Source organism: Pseudopodoces humilis, chromosome 8, assembly GCF_049639895.1.
Source record: "Pseudopodoces humilis isolate 2021_Gansu_Grassland_sample_001 chromosome 8, ASM4963989v1, whole genome shotgun sequence".
Classification (NCBI taxonomy): Eukaryota; Metazoa; Chordata; class Aves; order Passeriformes; family Paridae; genus Pseudopodoces; species Pseudopodoces humilis.
In genome coordinates this window covers 19485727-19500512 of record NC_142207.1, presented here as the reverse complement: position 1 = coordinate 19500512, position 14786 = coordinate 19485727, and the positions used below count along the sequence as shown (strand labels likewise).

General features: G+C 38.1%; 1 protein-coding gene across 1 annotated transcript in view; it reads right to left on the bottom strand.

Annotated features, from left to right (window-relative positions):
- Positions 1–14786, bottom strand: part of MYO3B (myosin IIIB) — a 199164-nt gene that overhangs the window by 174595 nt on the left and 9783 nt on the right. The gene's annotated exons all lie outside the window — the stretch shown is intronic.

Genomic DNA, 14786 nt, shown 5'->3' with positions numbered 1-14786 from the left:
GTTCTGAAAATTATAACCGTTAAAATGGTATATCCAAATTTTAAAAAGACATTAACATCTGTTTGTACTAGAAGGCAATGTTGATGCTGATACACACCATCCACTGGCCCAGGATCTCAGCTCATCCCTGCTGTTCCAGCTGAGTGTTCCTCAGAGCCCTGCAGGAGCACCAGGACTGACTGCCCAAGTGGGATTGTGAGGCAAAGCCTCTCCTCCATCCTTTCCCATCTCGGCCGAGAAGGCTGTCACGGGGTCCCTGGTTCTGTTTTCTTGCTAACGCTGTAGTTACTGTTGTTTGTGTGCCTTGTTATACATACTAGTAAAGAACTGTCATTATTATCCCCAGATCTCTGCCTGAGAGCCCTTGATTTCAAAATTATAATAATTCAGAGGTGAGGGGGTCTACATTTTCATTCCAAGGGAGGCTCCTGCCCTCCCTAGCAGACACCTGTCTTCCAAAACCAAGACAGCCACTGACACTGTTTCTTTCTTTTATCCATGAAAAGAGATATTCCCCATCAAAGTAGATTTCACAGTTCTCTCATAACACCTGACTTCTTATATTTTATAAACCTTTACCATCAGAACAAATTAAATCAGGTCAGGCATGCCAGACAAACAGCAGTCAGACAAATGTGCAAGCAACATTTTTCAACTTTTAAAGAAATTATTTCTCTCTAAGATCAAAGTTAGAATCAACGACTGCATATTATCATCCCTTAACATCCCCATGATAAACAGGCTACATGTATTATGTATATCATATAAGATATCATAAAAGAAGTATAGGTTACAGACACGCACCAATCAATTTTACATCTCTGAACCACAGCTTTTCAACTGTATTCCATGGCTCTAAAAAGCCTCAGAAAGCCATCTTGAAAAATACATGGTGTCCCAGAAGTTCTACTGTGATATTTACCTAAATTGTGAAAGCAAAACAAAAATATCCAAGAGCATGCAGATTTTGTTCATGAAATAATTACATCTGGAATGAAATCAGCAACTTTTTCTCACAATTTTATTATCACAGCTCTCTTCTTCAAAAATTATAGGAAGAAAAGGGACTCATAAACCAGAGAAATAGCTTTACAATTATTCTTCTATTTTCACTACTGCCTCACTCAACTCCTACACAAGAGTGATTCCCTTCTGCATTCCAAAATGCACCCTCTTCTAGCTTACAGCAAGATGCATCATCTGTAGAGATCTTAGAATTAGTAAGAGTCTCACTTCACCCTGGTGCTTTGTAACAGTCACGATACACAGTACTAGACAGTTTTGAGTTCTCCTATAGCTGGTAGGGACATGATAACAATACCAGCCAATGCTAGTGAAAGTAGTGAAAATACTGCTTCCATACAAGTAACTCATGGACAGGTCTCCTTTTTGCAATGTTCCGTTTGTCTAAGCCCTCTTGTCTCTCTTGTGAAACAGCTGGCTTATGCACTTCTGGCATTTACAAACACTGTGGATGAGTAGGAATGACATATTCAAAAGTAAGGTATTTCACTATTTATAGAGGACTCAGTATTGGTCCCACACCAAATTATAACACCTTGGTGGAAGAATTCAGAAGGTGAAGTTGGCATTATCAGCTATGGCCTCACCTAGCCATGAAATACCCTATACTGGCTAGTAGTGGTCACACACAGATGGCTAGCTCAGAAGCAATTGTTAGAGAAATTAATCAACCAACAAAAGGGACAAGAAAATCAATAGTCAGAACTGCATCCTCTGCTATTCTCTTCCTGCTATTTCTCATTGGCTAGGTTAAAACAAACAGAATGTCAATATCTTGAAATGAAGCATACCAAACAAAATCCATCAAGACACCATCCTATAACTGTTCTCAGTAGGACTCAGAAAGAGAGACTACAGAATGTGCTGTGGGTAGTTTTTTTAGGGATAAAAGCTAGCGATGGAAGAAGATGAAGGAGAAGGATAAAAGCATGTCCAAAAGCTATTATTGATGCTACAAAACTTACATACAAAGAAAGAACCATACTTCAGCTGATCACGTATTTTCACTAGGCAAACATAAGGGAAAAAACAGGACAACCAGAATAGAACTGTTGTTATTTATAGATGAAAAGTAGATCCCCGAGAACATTCCAGCTAAATTCTGTTCACAGAACAAGTCTTCCTTGAATATACCAGCCATTAAATCAACCCTGGGTGTTCAAAATTGGAAACAGAACAGAAGTGGGAAACATGTTCTCCCTTTCCACATCTTCTAACTTAAACATCTTAAAGTTTTTATTATTTGTGCTTACATACACTCTCTTTGTCTACATAAAGTCCTTTAAACTCAGGAGCATCTTCATTATTTTCTTTTCTTTTGGTTCCTTTGTATGGATGGACAAGACACTCTAGGCTTTTCGAGTTATAGTATTAGCCCCAGGGTCAGAGCTGAGTGATAACCAGTGGCAATGGATTGTGTCTGGATGCCATCTCTGATGGTGACTGTGATTATTTGCTCCCTTGTCTTGTCTATGCTTCCAGTTCATCACAGTACGAATCATGACCACATTCCTAGTATTAACCCTAATAACCTGACCAAAAACCAGCTACTGACCAGCATGGCAGAGAAATCTAAATGTTACCCAGTTCTCTAGAAATAGAGAGAACAAAGAACACTTTACTCAAATGGTAAAAATTTTACACCACCACTCCTTAAGTCAGTTCTGAATTGAAGGTACTTTTAATCTTAACTTAAATTCTTGGATCAAATATTTGAATTGAAACCAGAAAACTCTCCATTAATATCCTGGAAAATGTATGGTAGGAAAGATATATGTGCCTAGTCCAGACAATCCAGTACATTTTTTAATTTAGATTCATTGCATAATCATGTATTGTGTTACAAATGTTTGTCAGTAAACTGTTATTGGACCCTTATATTTATGAGAACAACATTAACCTTTGTCCAATAATGTTTGAACATTTTTGTATTGTCCATATAAATCAAACTACTTGGGCAGGGGTGAATATATCATCCTGATCAGCCAGTTTCATAAACAGATAGATCCAGGATGAATGAATGCAAAGTTAAAGTACAGCTTGGCCCTGACCAGCTCCCCTGCAATCTTCTAATTGGGTGTGCATTTTCAGTTTTTCAGCCTGGCTGTGTCAGATCAGGAGGCACTCCCGACTTCACTGCTGAGTCACAAAGTTATGTTACTCCAGAACTCTTTAGCACCTCATTCTGTGACTCCCAAATGCCACAACACTCTTGATAAACTTCCATCTTTTATGGGGTACAGGTAACACTGCATCTTGGATCCTTCACAACTGCATCTCCCATAAAAGTCAGATTTTTTCTGCTTCCCAGAAATTAATTCTGAAGCTGCTTCCCTCTTACCACAGACCCATGGCTCCAAGTCATCTCCATGTGGATACAACAGCTATACCAGTTTGCTTCACCTCAAGCCATTTTCTAAATGAATGATATGTGCCAGCAGTGTAGTAATGATCTTAAAGAGATCTGCTTAACATGAACAGAATGGGGTCATACACTTTAAGATAAATTAAACACTCCCTCAATCTACTGCAGAATCAAGAACAGAACAAGCAACCACTGGGATTTTCTAGAGTAGGAAGGTCTTAAAGGTGAGGGTAAAGTCTAGTCATGCCATCTTTTTTTCCTGTAAATATTCTGTAATACTTCAGAAAGTTTCTTGGTGCTTTGGTTCTTCTATCTAATTTTAACTCATGTCAATGATATTACATTAACAATCAAATCTCTATTAGAATTATCCAATCCCACTCATTTCCAAAGGATTTTATAGATACAATGTGCTTTATTCTGGTCTTCATAGTTGAATTTCTTTAACTGAATATGCGCAACAGTTGAAATCTAACTAGAATGACAAGATTTTAAAAAAGTAATTCACAAAACTAAGAAAGCTAAAAAGCAACTTGTTTCATGAGGTAAACTAATTAATTTGATCAATCTGCATCTTTTACCCAAGACACTATCATAATAACTTTCATTGTTTCTCTTCTCTGGTATCTCCAAAAGAAAGTATCTGCAGTAGCTGCCACTGTTAGCACTTAGGTAAAACAACCAAATCAGAATGTATCAAGAACAAAATTCGACCTATACCACTCCTCAGAGGGGACCAATTCCTCTAGCCTAAGTCTTTTATGAAAACTGTAAGAACTTTTTTATTTGGGGGATTTCTACTTCTTGGTAGTCTGGATGCAATCTTCTGTGAGAAAGGATTTCTCAAAAAACCTCAAGACTGTTTTACTCAGGTTCAACATAAATATCCTAACGTCACTGTTGACATTGAAAGCTAAGCAAAAAAATGGTCAAAGCGTATGCAGACTGCATAATTAACAGACATGACTAGTGTAGCAAATCTGCACTTCTTGCCAGTATGCAAAAGATATATTTTTCTTTTGTTGTCACAGAATTATAAAAATGTATTATTAACAGAAAATTACACTTCCAAGATTTTCTGGGAGGCATGGTCCATTTAAGAAAGCAACTGGGACTAACACAGAAAATTATATTCAGTGATGAAAGACCGAATGCTTTGCTGAGAATCAAATTATTGCAAAACATCATTTCCTGCACATGGTAAACCAAGTATTTTTGAGAGTCATCCTGTGAGGTAAAGAGTATCTTGCTACAAAAACAGAAATAAAAAAACTTCTATTGAAATTTTGAGTACTGCTGAAAATAAAGTCCCTGATCATTCACACAGAGCTACACACATTTCATGTATTTGACTGCTAATTAATCAGTTCCATGTCTTCAAGTCCACAGACCAAATGCTGCAAAATTATGTACCTAGTCAGTTAGCATGATTATTAAATTAATTAAATATTATTAAGCAGAAATTATTTTCCAAGACCAGATCCAAATAGCTGAAAGCCTGTTAAGAACCCAAACAATCAGTTCTGATCAGTGACATTCCTATTACAGAAATATTAGCTACTGAAATAGAACTGCAACAAGCAAAATACACTAAAGCAGTGAAAAAGGACTAACAGCTAACACATCAGTTCCACCTCAAGCTGTGAACTCAGCTCTAAAATAAATCTTATAATCCCATGAGCCCATTCAGTTACAAACTACAGGTGGTAAAACAGGTGACTACAAGGTGCACTCCCCATGTGTGAAAAATCAATACCTGAGGTTTTCTCTGCTCCCTTTGGCAGCAACGTAACAGGGCAAACAAAATACATTTGTTAGTGGTAAAAAGAAAGGATGAAGGGCTGCAACAGTATGATGACCCACATACCAAAACCAGGCTCTTCACTGCAGTCTTAATTAGAAAGTTTGATAAGCTTTGTGTATGGACGAGGAAGAAGAAATCTAAGACAGATGTAGGACAAACTTTGGAATAAAATAACTGCAACCTTACATTAGTGACCTGTTTTCTGAAACCAGCTTATCTTATATTGGATTTCTGTCCTGCTAAGTGTATCAGAATTCTTCAGCACCAAGATAGCTTCCTCACAGGGAGAGCTTGTTTCAGCCAATCCTACACAGAACTGTGTGTTCCATGTACTCATTCTCATGCCCAGTATTAGACAACAGTAGTGTGTGTAGTGTCTGTGTGTGTTAGCTTAGGATGCGGTCATGGAGCTACAAATAAATTGGTTCAATCCTAGCAGCTTCGCTTCATTAATGCTAAAGATCGTTGTGACACTAATTGATACTGAGCTTGATCTATTTATCAAGTCTTTTACAAGCAGGAGCTGAAGAATTAAAGCCACTTCATCATTCACAGAGAGTGAGCAATAACTAACTTATTATTTTGAAGGGATCTTCCTACTGTTTCACAATATACCTTAATTGTATAATGCAATCCATCATAATTCTGCCACCATAATCCTCCAGTATTTATTTTACAGCTGTTTTATTCTAATGCAGATTTTTAATAAGAAGAGATACTCTCTTTTATCCATAAAAAAAATAATAAACTATTAATCATGATATGAAGAATCTCTCTTAGCACTAACAATGACTTCTTGCTTAAGATGAAGCATTTTCATCAGTGAGCTAGTTGTTATGCATTACCAGCATGTGTGCAGTAGCCTAGCATGACACCAATTTGCATAATTTCTCTCCTCTAACAGGCTTCAAAAATAATAATAGGCATATGAGAGAGAATCCATTATTTTAAACTTACTTCAGCAGCTATCTTCAATGAGCAGTTATCAAAAGAACCTCTAAAGAATTAAGTTTAATAAATTATAAATGTATAATTTGGGTTATGTTTTCTGGGCCTATAGCCAATAAGCTTAATTCTGTAACAAAGACCAAGGCAAAACCACCAAGCAATTGGCTTGATGTCTTCCCAGAAAAGAGGCAGAACTTGGATACTAAGCAAGTTCACAGATGATGCAAAACTGGGAGGAGCTGTTGACTCCTTGAAGTCAGGAAGGGACTGCAGAGAGGCCTCACCAAATTAGAGGGCTGGGCAACACCAACCATAGAAAGTTCAGCAAGGGAAAGTGCCAGGTTCTGCACCTGGGATTGGGCAAGCCTGGATGTACAGACAGACCGGGGAATGAGGTGCTGGAGAGCAGTGCCACAGAGAGGGACCTGGGTGTCCTGGTCACTGGGGAGTTGAATGTGAGTCAGCAGCCCTGGCAGCCAGGAGGGCCAGATGTGTCCTGGGGGGCAGCAGGCACAGCATCACAGCTGGGCATGGGAGGGATTGGCTCGCTCTGCTCTGCTCTGGGGCAGCCTCACCTTGACTATTATGTGCAGTTTTGGCCACCACAATATAAGGCATTAAAACTATAGAGAAGTGTCCAAAGAAGCACAACAAAGATGATGAAGGCCTTGAAGGGAAGCTGTATGTTGAGCAGCTGAGGTCTCTTAGCCTGTTCAGTCTGGAGAATGGGAGACTGAGGGGAGACCTCTAACAACTTCCTTGTGAAGGGAAGAGGAGGGACAGCACTAATCTCTTCTCTCTGGTGATCAGTGACAAGACCCAAGGGAATGGCCTAAAGTTGTGCCAGGGGATGTTTAGGCTGGACATCCACAAAAGGTCCTTCACCCAAAGGGTGGTCAGACTTCCCATGGAAGTGGTCGCAGCATTAAGCTTGACAGAGTTCAAGAAGCATTTGGACAATGCTCCCAGGCAAATGGTGTGACTCTTGGGGATAGTGCTCTGGAGGGCCAGGAGCTGGATTCAACAATCCTTGTGGGTCCTTTCCAACTCAGCATATTTTGTGATTCTGTGACTGTCTAAAGCATCAGTGACTGGCTGGACTATGCCAGTATCCACTGCTGCTCACAGTGAACTTGAAAAACAGTTAGGGTTTTGGAGGTACAGATAAAAAATGACAGGTAGTGATAAACACAAAAGCATCTCAGAGCTGTTACACCTGTGTATGTTATTAAATGATGCCTTAATCTACAGGAAGTACCAAAACCAACTTTTTTTTTCCTGATCTGAACTCAAAAGAGACCTTACCATTTGTTAATATTAACATAAAGCAAGAAGAATAGTGTCTTAACAAACTGATATAACTACTGGTGAACCTTTTCTTATCTTCCTGGCTTATGCATTTCTACATTGGGAATAGCAAACAATATTGCTGCAGTATTCCAATTCTCTCAGATATGAAACCAGTACAATGTCTGGCCTTATAAATTTGAAGAGTAATTTAGACCTTGGTCCACTTTACTACACATTCTGATATATGGTCATCAATAAGAAAGATCTGATTTAGCTTTATCATACAAGTCTACACAATTGACATTTAGGCCTGATGTCAACTAATACAAAAACACATCACCCAAGTACTCAGCTATCCCATTAAGTGAAAAGAAACAAGCATTCCAGGAGGAACAATAGATGCCAATACTGACAAGAGCAAAAATTCTCAGAGCTTGCCCCTGTCAGCTATTTCACACTGAGAAGCACTTCAACTTCTACTGATTATGGGGATTTGAAGGAGTTTAACACCTCCAAGAGTTGTGATCTTGAGGAGAAATAATTTAATAACAACAACAAACTGCCCGTGAACTTTCAGAATAGAATTTAGATGCAGAATAAAATACCAAACTGGCCTTTCTCTCAGAGTAACTCTTGGGCTGCTGCAGATGGTCTGGAAGAAACTTAAGAGAATGCCTGAACTTAATTTACAAAGAGAAAATATGACAGGTAAGAATGCTGTATCACACACTGGGTCATTAGCACCAATTTCGTTTTCTTTTATACATACTGTTCAGTTTATATAACAGCTCTGTGTTCAATACTGTGGGGTTTCAAAACTCAAAAGAAAAAAGCATTTTGTGGTACCATTTTGAAAAACAGAAAAAGAGAATAGATAAAATAGTTGTATGTCACCACAAGCAGCACCGAACTACCGGTTAAGGTAGACTAAAAGTAGATTAGATTGTACAGGCAATATGAAACAGGATCTACTGTATTCCATTTTTAACAATGCTTCACCTTCAGCCATTTTCTATCACTTCATGCAACAGTGGGTCATTTCCCCTTCAGGAAGGATACCCTTTGCAAATAGCCCCAGCTCCTAACTTACTGTTCAAGCAGAGTACCTGCTAAAAGAACAAATTTTGAAGCACTATAAAAGCATGATAAGCAAAACAGAAACTGACATGATCCAGTTAAGGATATCTTTATATGGTGTGAGTGATGTGTGATAAGGATGCTCCTTTTACAAGACAGCATTACAAATAAAATCCGAGGAGTTTGGAGAACTTAAGAGATACTCTTGACTAGAACTCACCTCCTGTACTGCAGAAATCATATTTTATATACGCTTTAGGTTCTATTTAAAAATTGGACAAACTAGTACCTTTCAACAGTAACACCTTGTATTGAAAGGTGTATCCTGCACAGACATACCAAGCTACAGCTCTCTACACATTACAGCAATGTCCCACTGCAACAGCCCTCTCAGAAGCCTCATCAACTGTTGCCAGGTAACAGTGCAGAGGCAGCACTATGGTTTGCTCTAAGTGTCCCTTGAAGCTCAAAGCATGTACATTTTGGTCTCTCTTGTCAGACACGTGACTTTGTAGACTATCTCAGCCACAGAGGCATGCTGGCAGCTTGTTCTCCCATGCCTAGAAACCCTCTCTTAGCTCCACATTATTTGTATTTGTAAACACCTTTTTTTGAAGATATTTAAAGATATGCGGGAGATAAATATATGCACAGACTTAACAGGGTTTCTGAGAACCCCTTTACGTCAGCTATTGCAAGGAACATAAATAAAGAGTAAAACCAAAAGACATCTTGTTTTGACTTCAGTCTCAGCTTCCTGACATCTCAAACTCTTTCAGCTTCTCACTACAACCAGGAGTCCCCAGTCTCTTATTTCAAGCTTGTGTCATTTACCCTGAAACACATTTGCTCTTCTTTTCTAAGTCCTTCCTCCAGATCTCTGCAGCATGCTGGCTTTTTGTGAAAAGAGAGGCTGATTTTCCTTCAAAATGGCTGATAAGAATCTCCTTCCTTTAATCTTCCTGGCCTGCCTTGCTAGGTTCAAGCACGCTATGTGACCAGCTGAAGTCCAGCCTCCCACTTCAAAGTTTGAAAATTGATTTGTCACACAAAGTATTCATTCCTTTATTTAATGCCACTCAGTCACCAAAATTTAGTTTTTTCTCTTTGTTTTCCTTTTATTCTTTTTTTTCCCCTAGCATTTGGCAGGTGCAAAGTTTAATTCAACCAATCTACAGAAGCAGAAGCGTAACAAATAAGGCAAATAAAACCATGCCAACAAAATCAAAATGATGCTTTTAGTCTGACAGATTTACACAAAACCCTTCCCAATGTCAACCAGAAATTACATATTGTATATAGATTCCTTGAATTGTTCCAGCTGTCAGTAAACTTTTACTATACTCAGATTTCTGTAAATGGACTTTCTCCCATCACTACTCTTCACATAATGGAAGGTTTGTTACCCAGCTTAGAAAAACAATGGTTGCATCAACAGGTTATTCACTTGAGGGTGTTCCAGCAAAAACAATATATTGTGCTGTGTTTTTGGAAATTGCCATATCAGATTTATATCCTCATGGTATCAATTGTACAAAGGTAATTCTCTATAATGAATTATTTATTTCCTGTAGTAATAGACATTTGAGATAGTCATAAATATTTCTATGTCCAGTTAGCTCACTAATGAAAACTGAAGTAATTCTACAATGGGATGTTATATCAGAGGCATGGGGACCTAACAGTCTGCTCAACTTTTACGTTAGTGAGGACAACCACTATGTGGGAAGCAACAGGACATAGACAAAACCTGCTTCTGAAAGCATGGTACAGCAATGGGCTAAGGTATCAAGATGGACTATTTCGGTGTGTATTCCAGAAAAAATATCTGTTCTCCCAATTTGTAAAATGTGTGGTAACATCCTCTAATCATACTCCCTTGCAATCCCTGGGCCTCTCGCTAGAATACCAGATTCCTCTTCAGCAGTGGAAATATCTCTTCTTAGACAATGAGTTATTGGTTTGTGCATTGACCTTTGCAACTCCACTATCTTTACAGCATCTAAGAAATACTTTTGGTTGCTGACTGCCTGAAAGTAGTTCAGTACCACCTATGGATTGCGGGGCACAAATTTCTTCAAGTTAGTTGGCTGTACTGATATCACCCCATACCTAAACCAGATCAACACAAACAGCTAGAAAATGAGTTTATTTACTGCATTCATAGTAAGACAATGCACTTTACCAGGGTTTGCAATCTGTTTGTTCATCAAGTAATTGCTTTCCGTCTTCTGGAGAAGCTGACTGCTTTAGGTCTCATGTGAAAAGTCTCACCTACCACATAACACACTTGATTATTCACACTTGGCTCAACTTCTCACAACCTATTAGTTCATTGTGAAGCATAATATTAGCTGGAAAATGGCCAAACCTCAGTAAAAAAAGCCTCTCTAAATGGTAACATTTACTTTTTATACATTTGTCATATTGTAAGTTCACAACCATCCTTTAAGCAGACACATAAATGGGATCAAGCTGTGTCTCACAGTTAAATGAGTTAACAGAAGCTGCATTTGATAATAATGAATGTTGCTGAAGTTAGTGTTTAGCATGCCATCCTATTTTTGAAGGATGCTTCAAAAACAAACAAAGCATTTCCAAGGTAAAACTACAGATCTCTCGCCTAATTCAGTCCAGAAACAGGGAAACACTACCTTCATGAGTTTGACAGCACAGGTATGACTGCAAACATTAGGAAATAACATTACAGACTATGCATGCTGCTTTCCTCTCCTCAATACTGAGAAAGGTCAGCCACAAATGAATAATGATTTTGAAACTGCAAATTCATATCTCAGTTTTAGGGGGAAAAACCCAACCCATGTGACAGTGACAGGTTAGGGAAAGCTACGTTCTGCTGGACTTGTTCTCTGAACAATAACTCTTTCAAGGACCTCAAATCTACAGTGATTTCAGAAATTATTCACAGGCCTCCTAGACTCCAGGAAAAAAAGGGAAGAGAAAAAACAAGGAGATTTAAACCACAGTTCATTCTGTACTTTCAACTACTGATTGTCAATGAAAAAGGAAGAAAAAAATCTTTCAGATGACAGATTCTAAAACAGTTGATGTATTTGTAATTCAGACATAGAAAGGAAGTACAGTACAGGAATTTCAGTGCAATGTCACAAAATTGGAAACCATATGGTACTCCACATAAAAACAAAATGCATTACACATTTGAATTTCACTACATGTACAAAGAAAACACTTTAAAAATGTAACTGTCAAAAGATGAAGAGACAATCATGCAAGTTTAAAATTTAAGCAGGTCACTGGCAGAGAACTTAAGGAAAATACTGCAAAATCCAGAATTAATCATTGACAAGGCAATTCGATTGTCAATTGACAGCTGAAGTCATCCATGGCAGAATGACTCCAGTCTTGAATGGCCTTTAATATAATTAAGGTGTTCATGAATCCAAAACATTAAAGAGAAAACAGACTTGCAGCAGACAGGCATGTAAGCTCTGACTGAAGCAAGATCAGCATATAAAACTGCCTATCAACTATAACAATGAGCTGAGAATAATGTCCAGATATTTTGCAAAAGCTTGCAGTGTCAGGGCATTTATTTCTCTTGGAAACTGCACTTAAGCAGAGGACTTCATCCTTGTCCCTGTCCAGGCTATCATACCGCCATGTCTCTGCCTTCGCATGCACCTCACTCATTCAGACCCAGGCACTAACCCATGGACTTGATCTTCTCAACAGACCTTGAGTCTGCCTTGTTCCTCCAGACCAGCCTGGCTGTTCATGCATTGTCAGCTGACTGGCTGCCATCCCTACGCCTGACTCCATGCCTGCCTGGGCTCCTGACAGGATCCCCTATGCTCAGTGTTGCCACAGGCCTGATGCCTCACTGGCACCCATGGCTCCTGGCTCACAGGGCAGCCCAGCCCACCCCACATGGCAGAATGCTTACTGGTACTTTACTCAAGGCTTTTTTCTGTTAGTCTCCCTCAAAACATGCAAAAGCTTGCAAACTTTTCAAACCAATGCGTAGCGAGACCTGCAGACCTACAGATCCGTGAGTGTGTATCAAGACAGTAAAACAGTGAGATCAAATAGGCTGATAAACACATGAGCCAGATAAATTTTTCTCATTATCACTATTTTCACCTTCTAAAAAGGAAGACAAATGAAGATGCACATGCTACAGCATTACCTGGTTATAACTGTTAGGGTTCACAGACTCTTAAACACATGTTTATTGTCCATTTCTTATGTTAACACCATTTCAATAGAAAACATTCATTGAAACAAAAAGGAATGTAGTTTGGAACTTATTATGCAAATATTTTAAGGCAAGCAAACTCCTTCTTGTATTTTTTTCTTTTTATTTTCCTTTTCCTCCTTCACACAGAATAAGCAAGCATTTGAGGCCATTAGGATATTCTGGTTTTAGTTAAGTAATTATTCAGATAACCAATATTTAATTACACAGAAAACCACATTGTAAAGTAGAACCTTATTTCAGGGACAGCTTTTAAAAATTTCTTTCTCCCAAAACCTAGTTTCAAATTTAATAATTTTCTTTCTTCTATTAAATAAACAGCTCCCATAGAATCCCAGCAAGTCAGTATGCATTATTTAACAAAATTAGTCTTTGCCACAAATGATAAAATTATTCTGATTTGTATGTCTCTGGAATTCATGCAAGAGTAAGGCCAAGTTTGAACGCTAACAAAGTATTCTTCTGCCTAATGAAATATTCATAGTCATTTGTCATCAAGACTTTAATAACGAGAAATACAGGCTTCTCACTTCTGTCAGTCTAAAGGACTAGCAAAGATCATTCATTCATTTAATTCTGAATGTCTCCTGAAGCACTCATAATAATTTCTTCTTCCCATACAACACAGTACTAGAGATATTTAAAATTTACTTAAAAAGATGACTCCATATTTCAGGTAGAAAAACAAAGTTTATATATGTGCATCACCCAAAACTTACAGAAGTTTTCACCATTAAAACTTCACACTACCACTATGTTTTCCACATCTCTCCAGATGTATCATTAAGATCAGGAAAAATCAGATTAAATAAAGAATGAAAGCTACACTACATCATGTGGAGGCAAATACAATAAAACTTTAAGACAGCTTTATCAAGAACCATACCTTGAGGCAATGCCATCATTGCAGCCTTCTTGTCCAGAGTATAGCCTCGAAGGCTAAAATGTTGCGTTTTACATTTCTGTTCTCATGGAACTAATCAGATAGCAAAAGATGTGCCCCTGGACACAGAATTTTAACATGTGGAAAGATCACCCTAATTTAAGAAGGGGGATGCCTTCTGTTCCTCACCACATCTGTTTCCAGGAAATGCACTTTATCTGATTTAACAAGTACACAAAATTGCATTCTCAGGTGTTACTTGTATATTTCATCCCTAGTTTTTCAACTTGTCACAGAGAGCACTCACTTTCCAGCTCAGACAGTGGATGAATTTTCTATTCCAAAAGTCTTTTGGCAGAGTGGTCAAGAGGTGTTCTTTCCACAGCAGCTAGCGTGTTGCTGTGAGGAAACATGAAACCAAATATGTTTTCTCGGGAGTGCTGCTGAATTCTGTGAAGTTCTCAGCTGAGCAACCTTAAGCCATCAGAAATCACCACATTACCACCTTTTGCCCAACTACTAAATCATTTAGTTTCTCTGTATTACAGTCAGTCACCATAGTTCTTCACTCTTGAAACTGAAAAGAGGTCAAGCTATCACTAATGAGAAGCAACTTAACCTTACATGAATCATCCACATATTCTTTTAGTTTGTTAGCTGACTTCTGCACAGCCTCCAAATCTTCTGCCAGCATATAAACTGCTTCTGAAGCTATAAAACAAACATCAGCAAGGGAGTTGCAGTAACATCACTTTCCTACATAACAGCAGTTATTAAATTCAAGTCACTTACTCTAACACCAGTCCTTCCTCCTCATTTGATGACACTATACATGGTTTTTCATACAGCAATCAGTTTAGTTTTATAATTTTTCACTAAGACAGTGTCTTGCCACAAACCATGAGGCACCATACTAGATATAGCTTATAAGCAAATTGCTTACCTTTTGATATTTATAAAGTGTTCATTACAAAACAATGTAAGATCAACAGCTGAAAAATATCTTCTTAATTTAACAAATGGGGAATTTTCCCCATTAACATAGTTGCAAATGATTTTAAACTATTTTCCAAAAGTAAAAAAGAGAAAGTGATTTTTAAATAATCTTAAGTTTTGAATATACACTCTTTTCCCTTGAATTCATTTTTAATCATAGGAA